Source organism: Macaca thibetana, chromosome 19, assembly GCF_024542745.1.
Source record: "Macaca thibetana thibetana isolate TM-01 chromosome 19, ASM2454274v1, whole genome shotgun sequence".
Classification (NCBI taxonomy): Eukaryota; Metazoa; Chordata; class Mammalia; order Primates; family Cercopithecidae; genus Macaca; species Macaca thibetana.
Genome location: NC_065596.1, coordinates 21,687,598 through 21,711,545, shown reverse-complemented (window position 1 = coordinate 21,711,545; position 23,948 = coordinate 21,687,598). Strand labels below are relative to the sequence as shown.

General features: G+C 52.0%; 4 protein-coding genes across 6 annotated transcripts in view; 1 reads left to right on the top strand and 3 right to left on the bottom strand.

The window, feature by feature from the left end:
* Positions 1-23,948, top strand: part of ZNF556 (zinc finger protein 556) — a 433,150-nt gene that overhangs the window by 55,421 nt on the left and 353,781 nt on the right. The window lies entirely within an intron of this gene.
* TIMM13 (translocase of inner mitochondrial membrane 13) overlaps positions 1-23,948 on the bottom strand; it is a 319,004-nt gene that overhangs the window by 105,825 nt on the left and 189,231 nt on the right. The window lies entirely within an intron of this gene.
* LSM7 (LSM7 homolog, U6 small nuclear RNA and mRNA degradation associated) overlaps positions 1-23,948 on the bottom strand; it is a 401,328-nt gene that overhangs the window by 203,886 nt on the left and 173,494 nt on the right. The gene's annotated exons all lie outside the window — the stretch shown is intronic.
* The window catches only part of GNG7 (G protein subunit gamma 7), a 211,481-nt gene that overhangs the window by 20,259 nt on the left and 167,274 nt on the right, over positions 1-23,948 (bottom strand). The window lies entirely within an intron of this gene.

Here is a 23,948-nt window from a genome sequence, read left to right as displayed (position 1 = left end):
ATGGTGTCTCATGATTAGTCATCAGGGAAATATGAATTAAAGCCATAAAGAGAGACTGCCTTCCAACCACTAGAGTGGCAAAAATTAAAAAGACTGACAACACTAAATATTTGGGAGGACGTAGAAGAACTGGATTCATCATCCATTACTGACGGGAATGTGAAATAGTACAACCACCATGGAAAATGGTTTAGCAGTTTCTTATAAGGCTGAACACATACCTCACCTATGACCCAGCAATTCCACTCCTAGGGATTTACTCAAGATAAATAAAAACATGTCTCCATAAAAGGACTTGTACAAGATGTTCATAAGCTTTGACTCATAACAGCAAAACCTGGAAACAATCCAAATGCCTTTCAACGGGGGAATCGACAAGCCACAGCATTTCACACAATGAAATACAGCTGGCTGCACAATCAAAAAGAATAAACTACTGAGAGATCGAGCAACGTGTATGATTTTCTTTTTTTTTTTTTTTTGAGACGGAGTCTCATGCTGTTGCCCAGGCTGGAGTGCAGTGGCGCGATCTCGGCTCACTGCAAGCTCCGCCTCCCGGTTTCCCGCCATTCTCCTGCCTCAGCCTCCTGAGTAGCTGGGACTACAGGCGCCCGCCACCGCGCCCGGCTAATTTTTTGTATTTTTAGTAGAGACGGGGTTTCACTGTGGTCTCGATCTCCTGACCTTGTGATCCGCCCGCCTCGGCCTCCCAAAGTGCTGGGATTACAGGCTTGAGCCACCGTGCCCGGCCACGTGTATGATTTTCAAAAATATTTTGTCAAGCAACAGAAGCTGGATATTAGAGGTGCATATTATATAATTCCATTTATAAAAAGTTCAAGAATAGGCCGGGCGCAGTGGCTTACGTCTGTAATCCCAGCACTTTGGGAGGCCGAGGCGGGCAGATCACGAGGTCAGGAGATGGAGACGATCCTGGCTAACACGGTGAAACCCCGTCTCTACTAAAAATACAAAAAATTAGCCGGGCGTGGTGGCGGGCGCCTGTAGTTCCAGCTACTTGGGAGGCTGAGGCAGGAGAATGGCAGGAACCCAGGAGGCAAAGCTTGCAGTGAGCCGAGATCGCGCCATTGCACTCCAGCCCGGGCGACAGAGTAAGACTCCATCTCAAAAAAAAAAAAAAAAAAAAAAAAGAAAAAAAATAAATAAAGTTCAAGAATAGGCAAAACTATGAAGAAATGAAAAGAGAGGTTGCTGCCTTTGGCCAGGGTGTTGGCTAGAAAGGGCCATGAAAAAACTTCTAGGGTGATGGAAATGCTCTGTATGTTGGTTGAGCTGTTGGTGTACACAGGTGTACACATTTGCTAAAATCCACCAAACTGTATCTTTAAGATCCGCTCATCTTACTGCATTTGAATTGTACTTTGACAAAAATCAGTTAATTACAAACAAAAATCAACAAACAAAGGTTGCCAGAGGAAAAAAACAGCAACAATTAGGTGGACCCAGTGAAAATATCCTTCAAGAATTAGTGGGAAATAAGGGCATTTTCAGATAAACAAAACCAGACTTTCTCACCAACAGACTTGCCTTTTAAAAGGTAAAACTAGAGAAAGATAATTCCAGATGAAAGGTAGACAATGCAGGAAGGAGTGAAAAACAACAAGAATGTTGCAGACAGGAAAGAACTTGATAAAATAATTCTAAAGTTCCAGTGGAAAGATCAACAGGAAGTGAAAACCTCTGTAAAAAACTTGGAACACACATGGATCATAACAGCCTTCAGCTCAGTCCTCACCTCCAACCATCCCACAACAGAAGATGTTCTATGCTTCTGCCTTCACATTTTTATTATATGATTTTTATTATATTATTTTGGTCATTGGATTCCAGTGATAGGAGCTATAAATATTACTTCAGGAGTTTACTAGTGATACATTAATTGAATTTTGCAATTCTACATGCACACAAAATGAAGTCAGCATCTGAATATATGTATATATATATATACACATCCCCCATCCACTGTGACTGGTCCAACGTCAGAGTGATAAGACTCAATGCCAGCTGCCCCCAGAGACTTTTCTTCAGTGTAGCCAGCCCCTCCCTGGACATCCACTTCAGCAGTGCTCTGCAGCCTCAGGCAGATCCCTGTGTGCTTCACCAATGGCCTCTGCTCCACTCCCCACTCCCTCCATCTCCTTCCAACAGCTAGAGTGTGCTTCTGAAAATGCAGTTGAATCTGTTTCTCCCCTACTCAGAAACCACCAGGAGCTTCTAATTCCTTACAAAATCAAGTGCAAAAATCAAGGCTTATTGTTCAATTCCCATCCCCAAGAATTCTTCCCCCAGCTCCAATCCTGTCAAAGAACTGCCTTCTCTGATGCATGGCTCCAGGATCATCTCCTTTTTCACCCTGTGGCCTCATGAGCTCAGCATTTTCCAGATTCAGAAACCCTGTAGGGGGCCATGAGGGAGATGGCTGTCCCTGAAACTAAGACCCAGAGAAGGTAGATGGCTCGCCCAGAAGGTACTTATTATAAGAAATTGGCTCACATAATGATGGAGGCTGAGAAGTCATAAGATGTACAATTGGCAAGTTAGAGAGACACGAGAACTGACAGTTTCTGTCTGAAAGCCAGCAGGCTTGAGGCCCAAGAGCAGATGTTTCAATTGGAGTCCAAAGGCTGGAAAAACCTATGTGCCAGCTTGAAGGCTGCCAGGCGGGAGGAATTTTCTCTTCCTCAGCATTTTTGTTCTATTGAGGGCTTTAACTGATTAGATGAGGCCCCTACATTGGGGAGGGGAAGCAATAGGCTTTACACAGCCAATGGTTCATTTCATCCAGAAACATTCTCACAGACATACCCAGAATAACATTTCAACAGATATCTGTGCACCCCGTGGACCAGTCAAGTTAACACATAAAATTAACAATTACAACAACCTTGGAGTCAATCATTCAGCCCACCACATCATTCTCTCACGGCGCTCGGTTTCTTTTCTTCTAGTACTTATAATGTGATATTTCAGTTGTCCCCTACTGGACTGTAAGCCTCAGGAGGCCAAAGATCTGGGGGCTGGGTGCAGTGGCTCATGATGGTAGTCCCAGTACTTCGGGAGGCTGAGGCAGGGAGATTGCTTGAGCCCAAGAGTTCGAGACCAGCCTGGGCAACATGGCAAAACCTTGATTCTACAAAAACAAAAACAAACAAAAACACAAACAAAACTAGTTGGGTGTGGTGGTGCACACCTGTAGTCCCAGCTACTCATTAAGGCTGAGATGGGAGAATTGCTTGAGCCCAGGAAGTGGAGGTTGCAGTGAGCCAAGATCATGCCACTGTACTCCAGTCTGGGCAACAGAGTAAGACCCTGTCTCAAAAAAAAAAAAAAAAGAAAAAAGAAGAGAAGGTCTGAGTTGTCCTCCCCAGTTGTTCTCTCCCCTGGTATATATAAATGCTCAAGAGACATTTGCTTGGGGCCTGAAGTGGGGGCTATGCCTGTCTTTGCAGATGTCCACCTTAACCCTGGAAGATCGCTTTACCCTGTGACATGCTCCTTCTTTTTTTTTTTTTTTTTTTTTTTGAGATGGAGTCTCACTCTGTGGCCCAGGCTGGAGTGCCGTGGCCGGATCTTAGCTCACTGCAAGCTCCGCCTCCTGGGTTTATGCCATTCTCCTGCCTCAGCCTCCCGAGTAGCTGGGACTATAGGCGCCTGCCACCTTGCCCGGCTAGTTTTTTTTTGTATTTTTTTTTTTAGTAGAGATGGGGTTTCACCGGGTTAGCCAGGATGGTCTCGATCTCCTGACCTCGTGATCCGCCCGTCTCGGCCTCCCAAAGTGCTGGGATTACAGGCTTGAGCCACCGCGCCTGGCCAACACATGCTCCTTCTTTATGATGTGAGCTTCAAATGTTACTTCTTTTTGGAAGACTTTTTAATGGCTTCTAGCGCCAGGTGACCTTGACTCAGAATTCCTGGAACACGGTACGCTTGGAAAGTCACCTGGGCTGTTTGTTGCAGACTAAATATTTGTGTCCTCCTCTGACCTCACCGAGTTCATATGTGGAAATCCTGGGTCAGGTGTGGTGGCCCATGCCTGGAATTCCAGTGCTTTGCGAGGCCAAGGTGGGAGGATCACTTGAGCCCAGGAGTTTGAGACGAGCCTGAGCAACAGAGTGAAACCCCGCCTGTACAAAAATAAGAAAATTAGCCGGGTGTAGTGGTGTGTGCCTATAGTCTCAGTTACTTGGGTGGCTGAGGCAGGAGGATCGCTTGAGCCCAGGAGTTGGAGGCTGCGGTGAGTTATGACCATACCACTACACTTCAGCCTGGGCAACAGAGTGAGACATATCTCAAAAAGAAAAGAAGGCCGGGCGTGGTGGCTCACGCGTTTAATGCCAGCACTTTGGGAGGCCGAGGTGGGCGGATCACGAGTTCAAGAGTTTGAGACCAGCCTGGCCAACACGGTGAAACCCCGTCTCTACTAAAAATACAGAAACATTAGCCGGGCATGGTGGCGGGCACCTGTAATCCCAGCTACTCAGGAGGCTGAGACAGGAGAATGGCTTGAACCCAGGAGGCAGCAGTTGCAGTGAGCCGAGATCACGCCATTGCGCTCCAGCCTGGGCAACATGAGAGAAACTCCGTCTCAAAGAAAAAAGAAAGAGAAAAAAAGAGCCTCAGCTTGCTGTTTTTGAAACCGAAGCCACGTGTTTTTTTCCTAATCAGAACTAAAGTGAAAGATTAAAACAATCGATGTTTTGTTTGTCTTGGAGCAAGAGATATAAGATCTGTGTTTCTGGCTTGCAGACAAGAGCACCGCAGCCCTGAAGCATGTGTGGGTCGCGCGTGTGACAGAACACGGGAGGCCTGCGGCAAGGTCCTGACAGGGAGGACTTTCTCGGGCTGGAGACCCGGTTCTGAGCACGTCCCCTGGACTTCCCTGAGCCTCAGCTTTCTCGGCTGTAAAATTCAGAACTAGAGAACGTTTCCCCTATGCTCCACGACACCCTAGGGGTTCTGTGTGGAGGCTGAGCCACCCTGGATTCTCAGGAGGGGTTCTCTTGGCCTTGGGGTGCAGTCTGTGCTTCCTGGTCAGATTCCATTTGTGTATGTGCATATTTTATTATACAGATAATAAAAGATATATACATACACATTTTTAGAGACAGGTTTTCACTCTGTTGCCCAGGCTGGAGTGCAGTGGTGCAATCATAGCTCACTGTAGCCTCCAACTCCCCGGGCTCAAGTGATCCTCCTGCCTGGGCCTCCCGAGTAGCTGGGACTACAGGTGCATGCCACTAGGCCTGGCTAGTTTTTTATTTTTTTGTAGAGATGAAGTATCTACAACTATGTTGCCCAGGTTGGCCTCAAACTCCTGGCCACAAGTGATCCTCCTGTCTCAGCCTCCCAAATCACTGGGGCTGCAAGCGTGAACCATGGCTCCTGGCCTATAATAAAATAAATATGGTATAGAATATAGAATGGCTTCATAATATATAAATGTCATCAACATATAATACACTGAGCATGCTCAAAGTGTACAGTTCTAATGGGGCAGGAAGCTGGAGGCAGGAAATTGGCCCTGGAGTGGGGAGCTGCGGTGTTAGGTGGCGACAGTGACTGCGGGGCTGATGAGAAATTATGAAAGGTCTTGAGGGAAGTGACGCAGAATTTCAAAAGAACATAATGAATGCACTTTGGGAGGCCAAGGCAGGTGGATCACCTGAGGTTGGGAGTTCCAGACCAGCCTGGCCAACACGGTGAAACCCCGTCTCTACTAAAAATACAAACATCAGCCGGGCATGGTGGAGCGCACCTGTAGTCCCAGTTACTTGGGAGGCTGAGGTGGGAGAATCGCTTGAACCTGGAAGGCAGAGGCTGCAGTGAGCTACGATTGCGCCACTGCCCTCCAGCCTGGACGACAGAGCAAGACTCAGTCTCAAACAAAACAAAGCAAAAACACAATGAATGGAGAGGAGAAAAGCCGCAGTGGCTGTGGAGGCCCTGATGCCATGGATGGTAAACTGGTATCTTCTGATGATGATGACTTTCTTGTAACAACAGAACATACATGGGCCGGGCGCGGTGGCTCAAGCCTGTAATCCCAGCACTTTGGGAGGCCGAGACGGGCGGATCACGAGGTCAGGAGATCGAGACCATCCTGGCTAACACGGTGAAACCCTGTCTCTACTAAAAAAATACAAAAAACTAGCCGGGCGACATGGCAGGCGCCTGTAGTCCCAGCTACTTGGGAGGCTGAGGCAGGAGAATGGCGTAAACCCGGGAGGCAGAGCTTGCAGTGAGCTGAGATCCGGCCCCTGCACTCCAGCCTGGGTGGCAGAGCGAGACTCCGTCTCAAGAAAAAAAAACAACAACAACAACAACAACAACAAAACATACATGAACATCAGGAACAAGGACAGCCATGCTGAGTGGCCCAGGTCAGTGTGCTGAGAATGAAACCGATCAGGTCAGTTTTAGAGAGATCTCTCCACGTACACTATCCAAAGCAAGTGTCAGGCCGTGAGCAGTGGGGGTGACTCACGTCTGTCATCCTACCACTTTGGGAAGCCAAGGCAGGAGGAGCGTTTGAGGCCAGGAGTTTGAGACCAGCCTGGGCAACACATTGAGACCCCCGTCTCTACCAAAAATAAATAAATAAATAAATAAATAAAAGATTAGCCGGGCATGGTGGTGCACACCTGTAGTCCCAGCTACTCAGGAGGCTGAGGCACGAAGACTGCTTGAGCCCAGGAGTTGGAAGCGCAAGTGAGCTATGATTGCACCACTGCACCCCAGCCTGGGCAACAGAGCAAGACCCTGTCTCTAAAAAAACACAATAGAACAATAGAAAGGCATGCATGTATTTTACCTACAAGGTTCACTACTTTAACAGCTCCACTGAGATTCCTAAATTCCTCATTGCACTGGAAATGCTGATGGCTTCAGACTTCCTAGATATATCTATATCTCTATCTATTTATTTTTATTTATTTATTTTTTTTAAGATGGAGTCTCGCTCTGTCACCCAGGCTAGAGTGCAGTGGCTCAATCTCGGCTCACTGTAAGCTCCGCCTCCCGGGTTCATGCCATTCTCCTGCCTCAGCCTCCCGAGTAGCTGGGACTATAGGGGCCCGCCACCTCGCCCGGCACATTTTTTGTACTTTTAATAGAGATGGGGTTTCACCGTGTTAGCCAGGATGGTCTCGATCTCCTGACCTTGTGATCCTCCCGCCTCGGCCTCCCAAAGTGCTGGGATTATAGGCGTGAGCCACTGCGCCTGGCAATTTTTTATATTTTTAGTAGAGACGGGGTTTTACCATGTTGGCCAGGCTGGTCTCAAACTCCTAAGCTCAGGTGATCTGCCCGCCTCAGCCTCCCAAAGTGCTGGGATTACAGGCATGAGCCACTGCGCCTGGCCTATTTTTTTTTTTTTTTTTGAGATGGAGTCTTGCTCTGTCTCCCAGGCTGGAGTGCAATGGCATGATCTCAGCTCACTGCTACCTGCGCTTCCCGGGTTCAAGTGATTCTCCTGCCTCAGACTCCCTAGTAGCTGGGATTACAGGCACCCGCCACCATACCTGGCTAACTTTTGTATTTTTTTTTTTTTTTTTTTTTTTTTTTTGAGACGGAGTCTCGCTCTGTCGCCCGGGCTGGAGTGCAGTGGCCGGATCTCAGCTCACTGCAAGCTCCGCCTCCCGGGTTTACGCCATTCTCCTGCCTCAGCCTCCCGAGTAGCTGGGACTACAGGCGCCCGCCACCTCGCCCGGCTAGTTTTTTGTTATTTTTTAGTAGAGACGGGGTTTCACCGTGCTAGCCAGGATGGTCTCGATCTCCTGACCTCGTGATCCGCCCGTCTCGGCCTCCCAAAGTGCTGGGATTACAGGCTTGAGCCACCGCGCCCGGCCTAACTTTTGTATTTTTAGTACAGACGGGGTTTCACCATATTGGCCAGGCTGGTCTCGAGCTCCTGACCTCAGGTGATCCACTTGCCTCAGCCTCCCAAAGTGCTGGGATTACAGGCGTGAGCCACGGCACCCAGCCCTAGATTGTTAAATAAATTATAATAAACTGTTAACTAATTTCAGTATTTAATACTTGTAGTTGAGTTAGTAATTTTTTCATATATTTTATGTTCCTGTGTAAAACTGAACCATAAACTGCATTGCAAAGCACATTATCTTCTGTTTTTTTTGTTTTTTTTTTTTGCTTGGCAATCAGAATTGAAATTTGTTTGTGATGACAATAAATTAAGGATATTTTCACAAAGTGAGAAATAAACATATATACCAATTTTTTTTGGATGGAGTTTCTCTCTTGTCACTCAGGCTGGAGTGCAGTGGCGTGATCTCAGCTCACCACAACCTTTGCCTCCCGGTTCAAGGGATTCTCCCGTCTCAGTCTCCCGAGTAGCTGGGATTACAGGCACCCGCCACCATGCCTGGCTAATTTTTGTATTTTTAGTAGAGACGGGGTTTTACCATGTTGGCCAAGCTGGTCTCGAACTCCTAAACTCAGGTGATCTGCCCGCCTCAGCCTCCCAAAGTGCTGGGGTTACAGGCAGGAGCTACCGTGCCTGGCCATAAGCTCAACTTTAGATGCATACGATATCCAAAGGGGAACGGACACCCACTCCACACGGTCCCAGTGGACCCCTGAATGGAGCTCTGTGCTGGAGGCTGGTTGTCGTCCCTCCCCCAGCTGCCCTGCCACATTTGCCAAAGGGTTTAGGGAGAACAACCTAGAGGGCTTGCTCATCCAGTGGCCTAAAGCTCTGCATTCTAAATACACACCATCCCAGGAACTCACACCTCTGCTTTCTCTCCTTCCTTCCTTCCTTCCTCCTTTCCTTCCTCCCTCTCTCCCTCTCTCTTCCTTCCTTCTTTCCTTCCTCCCTCTCTCCCTCTCTCTCCCTTCCTTCCTTCTTTTCTTTCTCTTTCTTTCTTTCTTCCTTCTTTCTTTCCTTCTTTCTTTCTCTCTTCCTTCCTTCTCTTTCTCTTTTCTTTCCTTCCTCCCTCCCTCCCTTCCTCCCTCCCTCTCTCCCTTCCTTCCCCTCCCTCCCTCCCTCCCTCCCTCCCTCCCTCTCTCTCTCTCTCTCTCTCTCTCTCTCTTTCTTTCTTTCTTTCTTTCTTTCTTTCTTTCTTTCTTTCTTTCTTTCTTTCTTTCTTTCTTTCTTTCTTTCTTTCTTTCTTTCTTTCTTCTTTCTTTCTTTCTCTCTCTTTCTTTCTTTTCTTTTTTTTTCTCTCTTTCTTTCTTTCCTTCCTTTCTCAATCTCTCTTTCTTTTTTTCTTCTCTGAGAAGGGGTCTTGCTCTGTTGCTGAGGCTAGAGTACAGTGGTGTGATCCCAGCTCACTGAAGCCTTGATCTCCTGGGCCCAAGAGATTCTCCTGCCCCAGCCTCCCAAGTAGCTGGGACCACAGGTACACGCCACCATGCCCAACTAATTTTTTATTTTTTATCTTTTGTAGAGATAGAGTCTCACTATGTTGTCCAGGTTGGTCTCGATCTCCTGGCCTCCGGTGATCCTCCTGCCTCAGCCTCCCACAGTGCTGGGATTACAGGCGTGAGCCTCCACACCTGGCCTGTGCTCTGAGACTGATTCTTGCTGGGACCCTTGGCACGACCTGTGCAGAGGGTGAGCCCGGCCTGTGCAGAGGGTGGGTGCGTGGGACCCTGCTCGGGGGTGGGTGGACTGAATCCAGGTGTCCTGGGCTGTAAAGTCAAGAAGCAGACAGCAGACCTGGGGTGGCTGGAGACTTCGCGGGGGCCCTGGGGTTGCTGAGGCTGGAGCATCCTGAGAAGCCCACACGTGCCTGGCCTGTCTCTGCCGAGCAGATGGCGAGGCCGCTTGGGCAGCGGGACAGACTGGCTTTCCCCTCCGGCGGAGACCTGCCAGAGCAAACCCAGCTCCTTTTTTAGGCCTGTGATGCCACGGCTACTCTTGGAGGTGTTTTCCAGCTGCACAGGAAGCCGTGACAGCGAGACCCAGAGAGGCTGGCGGTGGCTCTGGATTCCACGCATAGCTCTCATAGTTGGGAAAGTGCCACTCCCGGCTCGATAAACCGACCGGGAGCCGCGGCTGCCAGGGCCATCTTCTCACCAGCAGGGAAAGAGCGTGCAGCCGGTGGAGGCTTCTGAGAGCTGGCCGGGTGGCCTGCGTAAAAGGACAGGAATGTCAAGAATGCACCCGGCCTGGCAGAGACAGCAGCAGCGGCCGCAGGGCCTGGCGGCCAGAGAGGTGAGGGAGCAGTAGCTACTGAGGGTTCCTCCACCGGCAGGGAAGCTCCTGCATTCCCCAGACCCTGTTAAAAGAGGCTGATCAGATTGGGTGCGGTGGCTCATGCTTATAATCCCAGAACTTTGGGAGACCCAGTCAGGAGAATTGCTTGAGGCCAGGAGTTCAAGGCCAGCCTGGGCAACTCAGTGAGACCCTGTCTCTAAAATAAAAAATTAAAAATAAAAGTTCTTGGAGAAGCGAGGCAGAATTTCAGGAGAACATAATGAGGGTGGAGTGAGCTGGGATGGAACCACTGCACTCCAGCCTGGGCAATACAGCAAGACCCTGTCTCTAAGTAAAAAAAAAAAAAAAAAAATTAAGGCCAGGCACAGAGGCTCACGCCTGTCATCCCAGCAGTTTGGGAGGCTGAGGTGGGGGGATCACGAGGTCAGGAGTTCGAGACCAGCCTGGCCAAATGGTGAAACCCTGTCTCTACTAAAAATACAATAAAAAAAAAATTAGCCTGGCATGGTGGTGGGCACCTGTAATCCCAGCTAGCTACTCAGGAGGCTGAGGCAGGAGAATCACTAGAACCTGGAAGGTGGAGGTTGCAGTGAGCCGAGATCACACCACTGTACTCCAGCCTGGGGGACAAAGTGAGACTCTGTCTCAAGAAAATAAAAATAAAAATAAAGTAAGAGAGGCTGATCAGGGCTGAGGACTGAGCTGGGAAGAAATGGTGCTTCTGTACCCGGTGCTGCTGGGCCTCCTGTCTGGGGCTGGCTGCAGGGCGGCCCTTCCAAACAGCTCCCTGTGGCAGGTGCACAGCTAGGCTCACGGCAGGCAGCTCTGTGTGTTCCTTTTTTTTTTTTTTGAGATGGAGTCTTGCTCTGTCACCCAGGCTGCAGTGCAATGGCGCGACCTCAGCTCACTGCTCCGCCTCCTGGGTTCAAGTGATTCTCCCGCCTCAGCCTCCTGAGTAGCTGTGATTACAGGCGCCCACCACCACGCCCGGCTAATTTCTGCATTTTTTAGTAGAGACAGGGTTTCACCATGTTCCCAGGCTGGTCTTGAACTCCTGGCCTCAAGCAATCCACCCACCACGGCCTCCCAAAGCGCTGGGATTACAGGTGTGAGTCATCGCGCCCGGCCTCGGGTTTTTTGATTTGTACACTGAATGTCAATCACTGACAGCCAGCAAGGAAAGGGGGACCCCGTCCTACGACTACAAGGAAGTGAATTCTGGAAGAACCTGAATGAGCTGGGGATGACAACTGGAAGCTTCGCGTCAGACAGCAGGTAGCTCACATTTCAGTTTTCAGCCTGGGAGACCCTGGACAGAGGACCATCGCACCATGACCTCCAGAACCGTAAGCTCAGGCATGGGTGTTGCTTTAAGCCACCACGTGTGGGGTAGTTTGTTGTGCAGTGTAAGGAGCTGATACGCAAGGCCAGGATGGGACTGGTTGGGGTCTCCAGGCTGGAGGGCCCCCGGGTGAGCAGGCATGGGTCCCACAGCCTGGGACAGCTTCAGCTCTTATTCACCCTTCGCTGCCGCTGGGTGTTAGATGCTGGACAGAGCAAGCTGCACACATCGCCTCTGCTGTTTTCCTTTTTTGTTGTGTGTTTTTTAGTTTGTTTTTGAGACAGAGTCTCGCTCTGTCATCCAGGCTGGAGTGCAGTGGCACGATCTCGGCTCACTGCAACCTCCGCCTCCTGGGTTCAAGTGACTCTCCTGCCTCAGCCTCCTGAGTAGCTGGGATTACAGGCATCCATCACCATGCCATGTTAATTGTTCATTTTTATTTTTTTGTAGAGACAGGGTTTCCCCATGTTGGCCAGGCTGCTCTTGAACTCCTGACCTCAAGTGATCTGCCCGCCTTGGCCGCCCAAAGTGCTGGGATTCCGGGTATGAGACGCTGTGCCTGGACTCCTTTCTTTTTTTTTTTTTAGACAGGGTCTTGTTCTGTCACCCAGGCTGGAGTGCAGCGGTGCAATCACAGCTCACTGCAGCCTCGACCTCCTGGCCTCCAGAGATCCTCCCACCTCAGCCTCCTGAGTAGCTGGGACTACAGGTGTGCACCACCACCTGTGCACATTTTTAATACTGGCTAATTTTTAATACTTTTTTCTTTTGGAGCTGGGGCCTCACTCTATTGCTCAGACTGGTTTCAAACTCCTGGGCTCAAGTGATCCCTCTGCCTCGGCCTCCCAAAGTGCTAAGATCCCGGGCGTGAATCCGGGCACAAGCTCCCGGCCTGCAGTTTCACAGCCTTGAGATGAGGGTGCAGCATTCAAATCCTGCAGAGTGCCAGGCGCGGCGGTGGCTCACCCCTGCAATCCCAGCACGGTGAGAGGCCGAGGCAAGAGGGTCACGAGGTCAGGAGTTCAAGACCAGCCTGGACAACATGGTGAAACCCCATCTCTACTAAAAATACAAAAATTAGCCCGGCGCGGTGGTGGCACACCCCTGCAATCCCAGCACGGTGGGAGGCCGAGGCAGGAGGATCACGAGGTCAGGAGTTCAAGACCAGCCTGGCCAACATGGTGAAACCCCATCTCTACTAAAAATACAAAAATTAGCCCGGCGTGGTGGCGTGTGCCTGTAATCCCAGCTACTTGGGAGGCTGAGGCAGGAGAATCACTTGAACCCGGGAGGTGGAGGCTGCAGTGAGCGGAGATTGTGCCACTGCACTCTAGCCTGAGGGACAGAGCAAGACTCCGTGTCAAAAAAAAAAAGTGCTGGGCGCGGTGGTTCACGCTTGGAATCCTAGCACTTTGGGAGGCCAAGGCAGGTGGACCACGAGGTCAGGAGATCGAGACCATCCTGGCTAACATGGTGAACCCCCCCACCCCCGTCTCTATCAAAAAATACAAAACATTAGCCGGGCGTGGTGGCGGGCGCCTGTAGTCCCAACCACTAGGGAGGCTGAGGCAGGAGAATGGCGTGAACCCGGGAGGCGGAGCTTGCAGTGAGCCGAGATCGCGCCACTGCACTCCAGCCTGGGCGACAGAGCGAGACTCCGTCTCAAAAAAAAAAAAACCAAAAAAAAACCACAAAAACCCGTGCAGAGGGTGACTTCTCTATGAGCTGAGCAAGCCGTCCCCCTACCGCTGCTTCCTGTAAACCGGCTCCTAAGCCGGGCGTGCGTTTGCTCTCCTGACGGCACAGGAAGTCAGGCTCAGAGAATTCCAGCTCGGAGCAGCCTCTGGCGGCTTCCAGGCAGTTCCACAATGAGGAGGCTGCGCTTTTCCAGTCTGCTCATCAGAGCAGACCCAGCCTTGTGTGGCGCGGCGTGCCGTGCCGGGGTGAGTCAGGCCCCCGGGAAGGTGGCCTTGAAGGCGGGAGGGGCGGCCGGCCTGCAGCAGCAACGTGAGAACAGAAGCAGCCTTCATCTGGCTTTAAAACTTCCAGAACCAGTAGCTTTACAGCTCACAGAGCTCCTGGACTCTTTCCTCCTGGGGGCCTGGTAATCCCCCCCTTCACCCCTCCAAACCTCTGCCTGCCACGAAAAAGGGAAGAAAAATAAACCCCAAGCAACAAAAACAGCAGCCAGATTTGGCGGGAGGGGAAACAATGCTTGGAGTGGAAACGTCAGCCCTTCGCCGTGGAGGGATGACTGCTTCTGAGAACACAGTGTTCAGAGACAAAAGAGACAGGGTGTTATGTTTAGAGAGGAAAAGATCCAAACCCAAACAAAACAGAACAGTAGTTTGGGAGAGAAGAGAAGGCTCTGAGGCACTGCGAGGAACAAGTTGCCCTCGTACCGTGGCTGGGGCAGCTGGGTTTGCAGAGAGCTGTGTCCCCGGGCACCTGCGTTAATGTGCACATCTGCACACCTGCTGTGGGCATGAGGGCCTCAGCCATGCCCACCCCCGGGAGCCATGCGGACCTCCGTGCATGTCACAGAAGCCCCTGAGGACAGTGTACGGTGGCGGGATCTCGGCTCACTGCAACCTCCACCTCCTGGGTTCAAGCAATTCTCCTGCCTCAGCCTCCCGAGTACCTGGGGTTACAGACGCCCCCCTGCCCCCACCATGTCCAGCTAAGTTTTGTATTTTTGGTAGAGATGGGTTTTCATCATGTTGGCCAGGCTGGTCTCAAACTCCTGACCTCAGGTGATCTGCCCACCTCCGCCTCCCAAAGCGCTGGGATTTTAGGCACGAGCCATCATGCTGGGCCAACAGTGGCTCTTAATGGGGGACGGGGGTTGATTCAGCCTCGCCAGGAAACCCTAGGCAATGCCTGGGACATCTGTGGTTGTCGGGGTTGAGGGAGCGCCTGGCACGGAGTGGGTGGAGGCCAGGGACGCTGCTCAGCAACCGTAAGTGCCCAGGACAGCCCCACCCCAGAGAAGGATCTGACCCCACTGTCCACAGTGCTGAGGGAGGAGACCCTGAGTTAATTATTTAGGGAAAATGGGGTTCAATCCCCACCCACACCAGAATAAGCTCCCAATGGGGGCAGACAGTGTGAACCAGGGGGACCTCCAGCTCCTGGGATTCCCCTCCTCTCTCCCTCCCAACTCAGTGTGCAGCCTCCTGGGACCTCAGCAAGGCAGAGGATCATGGGATGCAGAGTCTCTTGAGGGTCCATGGAATCCTCTATCTCTGGGGGTTTCACCTAGAGGTAATTCTGCCCCCCAGGGGCCCCTGGGTGATGTCTGGGGACATCTGTGGCTGTCATAGCTGGGGGGTGCTCCTGGCCTGGAGTGGGTGGAGGCCTGGGACACTGCTCAGCACCCTGCACTGCCCAGGACAGCCCCACCTCGGAGAACGATCTTGCCCCCATGTCTACAGGCCTAGGGGACCCTGGTTTAGACTCTACAGAAAGGTGCACACACAGGCCAGGCGCGGTGGCTCATGTCTGTATTCCCAGCACTTTGGGAGACCGAGGTGGGTGGATCATTTGACGTCAGGGGTTCAAGACCAACCTGGGCAACATAGTGAAACCCCGTCTCTAATAAAAAAATTCTAAATGAGCTGGGCATGGTAGCGCACACCTGTAATCCCAGCTGCTCAGGAGGCTGAGGCAGGAGAATCGCCTGAACCTGGGAGGCGAGGTTGCAATGAGCCGAGATTGCACCACTATATTCCAGCCTAAGCAACAAGAGTGAACCTATCTTTATTTGTTTTTTTTTTTTTTTTTTTTTTTTTTTTTTTTTTTTGAGACGGAGTCTCGCTCTGTCGCCCAGGCTGGAGTGCAGTGGCCGGATCTCAGCTCACTGCAAGCTCCGCCTCCCGGGTTCACGCCATTCTCCTGCCTCAGCCTCCCGAGTAGCTGGGACTACAGGCGCCCGCCACCTCGCCCGGCTAGTTTTTTGTATTTTTTTAGTAGAGACGGGGTTTCACCGGGTTAGCCAGGATGGTCTCGATCTCCTGACTTTGTGATCCGTCCGTCTCGGCCTCCCAAAGTGCTGGGATTACAAGCTTGAGCCACTGCGCCCGGCCGAACCTGTCTTTAAAAAAAAAAAAAAAAAAAAAAAAAAAAAAAAAAAAAAAAAAAAAAAAAAAAAAGAGGCCAGGTGCAGTGACTCATGCCTGTAATTTTGGGAGGCCGAGGCAGGCGGATCACCTGAGGTCAGGAGTTCGAGACCAGCCTGGCCAACATGGTGAAACTCCCTCTCTACTAAAAATACAAAAAAATTAGCCAGGAGTGGTGGTGGGCACCTGTAATGCCAGCTACTCGGGAGTCTGAGGCAGGAGAATGGCTTGAACCCGGGAGGTGGAGGTTGCGGTGAGTCAAAATTGCGCCACTGCACTCCAGCCTGGGCAACGGAGCCAGAGTCTGCCTCAAAAACAAAACAAAACAAAACAAAACAAACAAACGAAAAAGAAAGGTGCACACAGCTTCGAGAGCGGACACAGGCCATCAGGTGAGAAGGCACAGGGCGAGGGTCAGGCGTTGATATGTGCCCTGGCAGCTGGGATGCAGACCCCCCCATGCCCTGCCATGCTCTCACCAGGACGCCAAAGAGACGGATCCACGCAGAGCCCCGGGAGCCCGACTGACATGGAAACTCTAATACAAGAGACAGGTCTGACACTGGCTACAACTGCCACCCCCTCCACAGAACCCCAGGTCCCCATCAGCACCCAGGGTCTACATGCAGAGACCCTGCACCCAGGATGGGCCCTTCCCCGCACCTGCAGCCCCTCCAGGGCCAGGTCACCCCAGCAGGGCCTGGGAGGGCAGCTGTGTGTGGGGCCTTCGTGCCAGCTCTGACCGTTAGTGGCTCTGTGACCTCAAGGCAGGGCCGTGGGGCCCAGGGCTGCAGTGGGGGGGGCCTCTGCCACACGGATGGGAGGGCCGCACCCTGGCTGGAAAACAGCGCCTGGTGACTGTCCCTGTCAGTGCGGGCCCTTTGCTCCCGGTCTAAATCGGTCCCCGGGGCAGCTATATTTAGAAGGGGCTAAAGAGAGGGAATGAATGAGGTGCCCACGAGAAAGTGAAAAATAGACCAGCGGGGCAGGTCCCGCCGCTGCCTTCGGCCGGAGCTTGGAGCCTAAGAATGAGCCGGCTTGTTCAGACAAAGAGGCCGCGATGACAGAGGGTGACGTGCCGCCACTGTGGGTTTGGTCTCCGCGGTGACGGGAGCGGGAGAAAAGAAAAGCTGCTCTCTGTCCACCCGGCGGTGGGGTCGGCGGGGGTGGGGGATGACCACGGTCATGTGAGAGTTTGCAAGCCCGGGAACTGGGGCCGGGCCAGGACACTGAGCCCCGTGGCTCCTGTCACTCCAGTTCTGGGCTTCCTGGCTGAGGAAATGCTGTCACCCTGGCCCCAGGCCAGGGCAAGGGGCAGCGCCGGCCTCGTGACGGTGGTGCTCGGGAGCTGAAGGGCAGGAGGGTTGGGAGGAGTCCACAGGGCAGTACCAGGCCTTCCCACCTCGGCACAGGTGGGTCTTTCTCCACCCAGGTCCCCCAGCAGACTCCTACACATCCTGCAAAGCCCCACCGATGTCATCCCCTCTGAGAAGCCCCTGATCGCAACCATCCATGCACAGTCAGGCTGCACTAAAACCCCTTCTCGGCACACTGGCAGCTCCCTGGACATTCATTGCGTAATGTGACATTGTTGTGGCTGCTGCACATGACATGGTTCTCATCTCACAGCACTGAGCTCAGAGTCCAACATGGGCCTCACGGGGTTAAAATCAAGGCACGGGCAGGGCTGGTCCCTCCTGGAGGGGCCAGGGCAGAATCCCTTTCCCGCCTTTCCTCTAGAGGCTCTGGTATCCCTCGGCTCGGGCGCCTTCCTCTCCCTTCACGAGACACAGCACAGCCTCTTCCAGTCTCTCTCTGACTCTCAGCCTCCTGCCTCCTCTCATGAGGATCCTGTGAGGTCACTGCGCCCTCCGGGTCATCCAGGGTGGTGCTCTGGCGACTGGGGGGGGTTCTTCACTCAATCCCATCTGCAGAGTCCCTGTCACCCAGGCTGGAGTGCAGTGGCCCGATCTCGGCTCACTGCCACCTCCGCCTCGTGGGTTCAAGCGGTTCTTCTGCCTCAGCCTCCCGAGTAGCTGGAATTTCAGACTACTGAAATGGAGACACAGCCGCAGCTTCCAGGGATTAGGACATAGATGTCTTTGAGGGCTTTGCGCTGCCGACCCCAGGCACATCCCAGACGCTGGGTACCAAAGACGCCACTTGGATGGAAGGGGCTGGAGGCCGTGGTGCAGCGAGTTCACGGTGGGTGTTACTTCCCGGAACTCACTCTGTTCCCAGGGCCCATCTCCTTCCCAGGACAGAGGCTCCCAGGCCCAGGCAGCCCTCGGACGTGGAGTGCCTGCCCCACTTCCATCCGTAGCAGGTGCTGCTCCTGCGCATGCGTGCACATGGCCTGGTGCGCCCACCCCTCTGGGCTCTGCAGCAGGGGCTGGTCCGTCCGGGCACATGCATGGCCAAGGACGGACCTCGGGTCTGTGGTTCTCTGCTGTGGCCCATGGGCTCCAGATCACGTCATCAGAATGGCTAGAGGTCACCAGCATCGGGTGTGTGGCGTCTCCAGGGCCACCCCACTCCAGCTCTGGCGTTGTTAGAAAGTCCCAGAAGACCACAGGCCCAGGGAGGTTCTCCCTGAGGGCTAAGAATCATTATGGATGTTTTCATGTTAACAATGGAAAAAAACAAAAACAAAAACAAAAACCCCAGGTGCGGTGGCTCATGCCTGTCATCCCAGCACTTTGGGAGGCCGAGGCGGGCAGATTGCCTGAGCTCAGGAGTTTGAGACCAGCATAGGCAACACGGTGAAACCTGGTCTCTACTAAAATACAAAAGAAATTTGCTGGGCGTGGTGGCGGGCGCCTGTAGTCCCAGCTACTCGGGAGGCTGAGGCAGGAGAATGGCTTGAACCCGGGAGGCGGAGGTGGCAGTGAGCCGAGATCACGCCACCGCACTCCAGCCTGGGTGACAGAGCAAGACTCTGCCTCAAAAAACAAAACAAAACAAACAAACAAAGACAACACCATCTCAAGAATAATCTGACCCTAATGTCAGTGATGCTAAGACCCAGAGACCCTGGTGGAAGGGATGTTCCAGCCAGGAGTGGCCTTTCTTGTGAAATGTGTGTGTTGTTTGCGTCCCGACAGGTTCAAGTGATGAAGCTGGGCAGGCTGAGGCCACCAGAGGGTTTCCTGGGTCCCTGTTCCAGCCACACACCTTGAATCCTCAAAGCCAAGGCAGTTCCAAACCCGAGGGACCCCCAGGAGGACACCAGGTCTGGACATGAAGGTTTGGCAGCAAACTGTCAGGACCTCTGGAGAGAACCCTGGCTCCTGCACTGACCCAACTGTGTCTGGCTCAATGCTCGAAGCTCAAACACAGCAAAGGGCAAGTCGGCAAGTTTCAGTCCAGGATGTACATTTCGGCAAAAATGGCAGCCAGGTGCGGGGGCAGAGATGGAGGAGAACCTGGAGGGAGGGCTTCAACAGGGCTGCATTGGCCGGGCGCGGTGGCTCAAGCCTGTAATCCCAGCACTTTGGGAGGCCGAGACGGGCAGATCACGAGGTCAGGAGATGGAGACCATCCTGGCTAACACGGTGAAACCCCGTCTCTACTAAAAAATACAAAAAAAAAAACTAGCCGGGCGAGGTGGCGGGCGCCTGTAGTCCCAGCTACTCGGGAGGCTGAGGCAGGAGAATGGCGTGAACCCGGGAGGCGGAGCTTGCAGTGAGCTAAGATCGTGCCACTGCACTCCAGCCTGGGCGACAGAGCGAGACTCCATCTTAAACAAAAACAAAACCAAAAACAAACAATAAAACAGGGCTGTACTTTTTGTTTTTCGTTTTGTTTTGTTTTGTTTTGGAGATAGAGTCTCACTCTGTCGCCCAGGCTGGAGTGCAGTGGGGCAATCTCGGCTCACTGCAACCTCCGCCTCCCGGGTTCAAGCGATTCTCCTGCCTCAGCCTCCCGAGTAGCTGGGATTACAGGCACCCGCCACCACACCTGGCTAATTTTTGTATTTTTTAGTAGAGACGGGGTTTCACTATCTTGGCCAGGCTGGTCTTGAACTCCTGACCTCGTGATCCGCCCGCCTCGGCCTCCCAAAGTGCTGGGATGACAGGCTTGAGCCACCACACCCGGCTGGGGCTGCGTTTTCATCTGGAGGTTCGCACGGGGCATTGTGAGCCTAAGCATGGGAATTTCAGTCTCTCCTCCAGAACCTTCCGGAGAGGCACCACTGCAGCTACCACGGCTGCAGCTACCAGGCACCAGGCACCAGCTGACCAGGAGGGAGGAACCACAAGGCTGCTGTGTCCAGGGTCAGCCAGCAGACCCGGGGTGAGGGTGGGGGTGACAGGGACGCCAGCACACTTGCTGTGCACAAAGTGCCTTGTGACAGTGAGTTCGTCTTGGCCTCTGTCCCAAGATGAGGTTTTGATGACACGCATGGAATTTCTAACAATGAGATGGAGTGTGTGGTTTTGCTCACGCTTACATCCCCTTTTCTTGTCTATCCAAATTCCATTACGCCTTTTCTTGCTGATGCAGAAACACAGCCAAGTCCTGGGCTGCCCCAGGAAGTGCCGAGACCTCTCGCAGCTCTCAGTGGAAAGGGGAAACGTGGCTGCCCCGGGGCTGGGGTGCCCTGACTCTCAGAATCCTTGTGGGATGGGGGAAGAGGGTTTGGGTTGAGACCGGCTCACAGGAAGTGGGTAGAACGCAGGAGAAGGAGCTGCTGGGAGGCACCGTCTCATCCAGCCCCCGTGGCGACCCTCCTTGCTGGCTTTTTTTGAGACGGAGTCTTGCTCTGTTGCCCAGGCTGGAGCGCTGTGGCACGATCTCAGCTCACTGCAACCTCTGCCTCCTGGGTTCAACTGACTCTCCTGTCTCAGCCTCCCGAGTAGCTGGGATTACAGGCGCCTGCCACCACACCCGGCTAATTTTTTTATTTTTTGGTAGAGTCGCGGTTTCATCATGTTGTCCAGGCTGGCCTTGAACTCCTGACCTCAAGTGATCTCTGCCCACCTCAGCCTCTTAAAGTGCTGGGATTACAGGCAGGAGCCACCGCGCCCGACCACCTCTGCCCACCTCCTCACCAAGCCCCAGCTTCTGTGACTATCCCCCAGGGAGGATGACCGTGGCCCTGCTGGGTTCTGAGGGGCCTGTGCCAATGAGCAGGTTGCCCACACAGCCTGACGGACCACCAGCTGCTCTGTGGCCAGAGTCTCGTGACTCCAATCCCACTCTGCTTCTGACCAGCCCCTGGGCATTGCCGCATCTTTTGGTTGCCAAGCCTCAGTTTCCCCACCTATAAAATGGGGACAATGAGCCCTGCTCCCCCGGGATCCTAGGAGAACTGAAGGAATTGCAGCAGTGGACCTGGCCTGCAGGGGGCATGGGAGAGGTGTCTGCTGAGTCACTGAGTAGGGGAGCTGAGGACTGGGGAGGCGTCAGTGGTGGGGATGGCTGGGCTGCTGGGAACAGGGCCAGGGGACTTAGCCAGGGCCCGACGAGAGCTGCCTGATGTCATTGCTGGAGCCTCTTGTCATCCCTCCAAGCAGATGCTGCAGCACAGGGACCTAATCCCCACGGCACGTGGCCACGTGGCTGGCAGCTTGAGCCTGCAGCCTGGAGACACCTGAGCCCTGCCCAGGCAGCTCCATGCCACCTGCCATCCAGCCGTGCTGCCGTTGGCCAGCACGTGCGTATCCCAGAGGACCAGGCTCAGGACGGGCTCCAGGGACCTCACACTGGCCGTCTGACCTCCTAGGTCTGGTCTCCCGGTCAGAAAACAGGAGGGAGGGCAAGGACTTCTCCGTGGAGAATACATTCATGGAGAGGGACATAAAAGGATCCAGACGAGACACCGTGGGCATGTGCGACCCCTCGACCATCGGCCACGTTTTAAATCATCACTGCCTTCGTCGTCATCCTGAGTGTCAGGAGTGTGGGGGCCGAGACTAGGGTGAGGCCATGAGGCACTCACTTTGGGGGCAAAATCTAGGCAATGCCAAAAAGCTCTGCCATGCTGGTAAATCATATTTTCATGCCATCTTTTATTATTTATATAAAAATATATTTACAAATATATATTTATCTATTATAAAAACATATAAATACATATAAAGAAATACATATTTATAAATACATATAAACAACATGTCTATTTATAAATAAAATATATATTTAAATTATATGTATATATATATTTTTTGAGACAGAGTCTCGCTCTGGCCCCCCAGGCTGGAGTGCAATGGCACGATCTCGGGTCACTGCAACCTCTGCCTCCCGGGTTCAAGTGATTCTCCAGTGATTCTCCTGCCTCAGTCTCCCGAGTAGCTGGGATTACAGGCATGTGCCACCACGCCCGGCTAACTTTTTTTATTTTTAGTAGAGACGGGGTTTTGCCATGTTGGCCAGTCTGGTCTCGAACTCCTGACCTCAGACGATCCTCCCATCTTCACCTCCCAAAGGGCTGGGATTACAGGTGTGAGCCACCACACCTGCTGTTGCTTCTGTATTCACAGCTGCTCCCTATCGCTTGCATTCCCGCCTGAGCTCCACCTCCTGTCACATCAGCGGCAGCATCAGATTCTCACAGAAGCGTGAGCCCTACTGTGAACTCTGCATGGGAGGGATCTCAGCTGCGCGCTCCTTATGAGAATCTAATGCCTAATGGTCTCGACTGGCCAACACGATGAAACCCCGTCTCTACTAAAAAATACAAAAAATTAGCCGGAAATCGCTTGAACCCGGGAGGCGGAGGTTGCAGTGAGCTAAGATTACTCCACTCCAAGTGGGGCAACAGTGACGGACTCTGTCTCAAAATAAACAAACAAAAATAATCTAATGCCTGACGATCTGTCACTGTCTCCCATCACCTCTAGATGGGACCATCTAGTTTTTGTTTGTTAGTTACTGAGACAGAGTCTCGCTCTGTTGCCCAGGCTGGAGTGCAATGGCACGATCTCGGCTCACTGCAGCCTCCGCCTCCCGGGTTCAAGCAATTCTCCTGCCTCAGCCTCCCAAGTAGCTGGGACTCCAGGTGTCCACCACCACGCCTGGCTAATTTTTGTATTTTTAGTAGAGACGGGGTTTCATATTGTTGGCCAGGCTTGTCTCGAACTCCTGACCTCAAGTGATCCGCCTGCCTCAGCCTCCCAAAGTGCTGGGATTACAGGTGTGAGCCACCGCGCCCATCCCAGGGACCATCTAGTTGTAGGAAACAAGCTCCAGGCTCCCACTGATCCTGCATTATGGTGAGTTGTGGAATTATTTTATTATATATTACAATATAATAATAACAGAAATAAAGTGCACAATAAAAGTAACGTGTTTGAATCGCCCCCAAACCATCCTCCCAGCTCCCCCACCGTCTGTGGAGAAACTGTCTTCCACGAATCCCTCCCTGGTGCCAAAAAGGTTGAGGACTGCTGCCTTAAGGAACCAGAAAAGGAAGAACAAAGGCAGCCCCGAGCCAGCAGGAGGAAGGAAATTGTAAAGATCAGAGCAGCGATAAACGAGACAGAGATGAGAAAAACTGGTGAGTCGACGAAACCAAAAGTTGCTTCTTTGAAAAGAGCTACAAGATTGACAAACCTCTAGCGAGGCTGACCAAAAGCAAAAGCAAAACCAAAAAAAAAAAAAAAAAAAAAAAAGGAAATAAGATGCAAATAACTACGCGCAGAAACGAAACGAAAGGGGGACACATGACTACCAACCTTATGGAAATAAAAAGCATTATCAGAGAATACCGTAGCATTATCAACCAGTGTGTGACACCCAATTAGGTCATCTACGTGAAACGGACAAATTCCTAGAAAAACACGAATGAAACAGATCAGCTGTGGTTTCAGGTTCCACTCACATCTCTTAGATACTGGCTTAGATGCCAGCATGGTGTTGAGCATATATATATATAATATGCATATGTAATATATATACTATATAAAAATATATATATATTAGTATATATGCATATGTAATATATATACTATATATAAATATATATATATTAGTATATATTACATATGCGTATTATATATGTGTGTGTATATATATTTTTCTTTTCTTTATTTTAGAGACCTGGTCTCACTCTGTTGCCCAGTGTGGAGTCCAAGGGTGCAATCATAGTGACAGCTCACAGCAGCCTCCACCTCCTGGGCTCAAGTGATCCTTCTGCCTCAGCCTCCCAAAATCCTAGGATTATAGGCATGTGCCACCACACTGGGTATGTATATATACGTATATACATATATACACACACACATATATACACACAAGTGTGTATATATACATGTATATATGTATATATACCTATATGCACGTA